This window comes from Galeopterus variegatus, unplaced genomic scaffold, assembly GCF_000696425.1.
Source record: "Galeopterus variegatus unplaced genomic scaffold, G_variegatus-3.0.2 Scaffold5784, whole genome shotgun sequence".
Taxonomy (NCBI): Eukaryota; Metazoa; Chordata; class Mammalia; order Dermoptera; family Cynocephalidae; genus Galeopterus; species Galeopterus variegatus.
The window spans coordinates 39688-42727 of NW_007731895.1; positions in this window are offsets into that span (position 1 = coordinate 39688).

Consider the following 3040-nt stretch of genomic DNA (forward strand, 5'->3'; position numbering starts at 1 on the left):
TGTAATGTCAAAATCAAGAGGTTGAGCTGGTTCTTTGTTCTTCTCTATGGCTGCCATCTTTACCATTGCGCCATTGATTCCAGGGTGCTCTTGTAGAGCCCTGGATCCTGTCTCTTGGGCACTGAGGCTCTAGACAGGCTCAGAAATGCACCTCGGGGGGCGGGGGGATCTTCCCACGGACTTCAGACTGATAGCCATAGCCAAGTCTGTGAGAGGGTCACCGCATGCCTGAGGACTTGGTCTCTGCCACCCAGTGATGGGTTCCTTGTTTTCTTCCCAGCTGAAGAAGGCTAAAGCTCTTTCTCTCAGTGTTTGGAAACATGACCTCTTTTCTTGAGTATAGATAAGGAAAGGAGATGATAACTCCAGGTCATTTTTTCTCCTAATTATGCACAATGTTAAACTTATATAACTCAGAAAGGATGTTAACCATATTTTGAGCTTGTTCTCACAAAATACCATTATTTAAGTGACTAACAATTGGAATATTTAATTTCACTTCTCTAATTTGAATTTCAGTTCTCTTTCTGGCTCCAGTTTACATGCTAACTGGCAGTGGAATTAGATGACCAGCAGTTGGCTCTTCTTGCTGTAGATTGCCTGCTATTGTCAATGCCATCTCAACACATTCTGGTGAGTGTCCTTGTTCCAGCTACTAAACATAAAATTAATACACCCATATACTAATATGATATGCCTATATCTTTGAAATTTTTGTAGAGGACTTCAGTCATAATTCTCCTTGCATATATAAAAGTAAGTAATAGTTTTGAGAAGTTTTCTTATTGAACCTGTTTTATGACTTGAAAGGAAAGTAGAACTCTAACATTAGAATTATAACTAAAACTTAATCTAATTCAAATTTAATTATGATTCCTTTGACCATTTTAATATTTCTAGCATTATGATTATGAAAATGGATGTGATATGTTAATTATAGTATTAAGTATTTGAATGAAGAATGGTAAAAATGCTTAAATTTGTTTTTAAAAATGCCAAAAAATTTAGAGAACTGGTTTAGTATAATGCATACCTAAATACGTTTACTGTTTTATAAATATGTGTGCGTCTGTATTTTTTACATATATTAACCCTATCACCACAACCATTGGTCTCCTTTAGAGGATACAACAGAACCAACACATTCTCCTAAAAAACTGTCAGTAAAAGGTTAAATATTTAACTTTCCAAAGTATTTTCCTTTTTTGTGTAAACTTTATTTCATGAAAACTAAATAGTTATTGAGGAATTTTTTTCTCTATAAAAGAATTCCAGCCAATGAATAAAAAAGAAATAATAGATTAGAATGTCATCATTTGCAAACCCCAAATCAAATACTGGAACAAAGCAGTAATTTTCAATGGTGGTTAACATCACTGAATGACAGCAAACAAGATATTATGTGTCTCCCGATGGAAGTACATGACACCACTTATGAAGTAGCCTTGCCAAAAAACTGAACCTGTATCAAACCAAGCCTCTAGAGATAGCTACAAGTTTACAAAGAACAGGGTTATTATGTTTTTGCAAAGAGCTATTTTCTTTTAAAAATGTGTATTGAAATATTTATGGATGAAATGACATGAAGTATGGGATTTGCTTCAAAGTTATATGGGTGGGTAAGGGTAGAGATGAAACAGGTTGTCCATGTCGGGTGGTGGTATTGGATACAAGGGAGTTGATCACATTATTATTTCTACTTTGTAAGGTACTTATCTTTTAAATATATGTGTAGAACAACTTAGAGATGAAAAGACATGATAAATGAGATTTGCCTCAAAATAATCAAGTTTGGGGAAGTGGGGGTAAAGTGAATGAGTGTGTAGATAAAATAAGATACATGACCATAAGTTGCTGATTGTTGAAGCTGAGAAGTAAAAACATGGTTTATTGCACTGCCTTAGTGTATTTGAGATACTATAAAAAAAAATACCTTACTGTGGGTAGTCTATAAACAACAGAAATTTATTTCTCGCAGTTCTGGAGGCTGCTAAGTCCAAGACGTAGATCAGGTGTTTGGTGAGCTATAAAAAAAATACCTTACTGTGGGTAGTCTATAAACAACACAAATTTATTTCTCGCAGTTCTGGAGGCTGCTAAGTCCAAGACGTAGATCAGGTGTTTGGTGAGGGTACACCTCCTTCATAGACAGATTTCTCACTGTAAGTTCACATAGCAGAAGGAACTAGTTACTTCTCTGCAGTCTCTTTTATAAGGGCACTAATCCTAATTGTAAGGGATCTGCCGTCATTTATCTTTATTACCTCCCAAAGGCCTCACCTCTTAATACCACCACTTTGGGGTTAGGATTTCAACATATGAATTTTGGGGGAACAAGAACATGCAGACCATATCTCTCTACTTTTATATGTGATTGACATTTTCCATAGTAAAAAAAAAATCTGTCACTCTGAGAAGCAATAGAGATGAGCATACATTTATAATGACATGTAATTTACTTGGAAAATCATAATAATTATAAGTATAGAGTAATTCACTTGCAAAGGAAAAACACATTAGGAAACAGTGCTGCCACAGATAGTGTCATCAGGGTGCTGTCTCAGTGTATTAGTCAAAATAGGCACTTCTAAATCTCAGAGGCATAACACAAAGTTTTAGTTTATTTGCCAGGATAGACTAAGTTATGTTGCAGTAATTAATCATCCCCCAAATCTCAGTGGCATAAAACAACAAGGTTTATTTCTTGTTCTAGAGGTGTTCTCTTCATTGGAATCCATCAGGGCTCAAACTGATAGAGCAGTTACAATATCAAGTCTTGCCTGTTGCTATGCCAGAGGGAAAGTAGGCACTGGAGGGTCTCACAGTGGTGAGTAAATAACCCAGTCTAGAAATGACACATGTCATTTCTGCTCACAATTCATTTGCCTGGATTAGCCATATGGCCCTATTCAACTGCAAGGAGGCCAGGAAGTACACTGCCATCACATGCCTAGAAAAAGGAGAACTGAAAATATTTGGCAGAGAATTCTAATCACTTCCTTAGTGAGAGAGTGTGTGCCATGATGTAAAAGCTGTATCA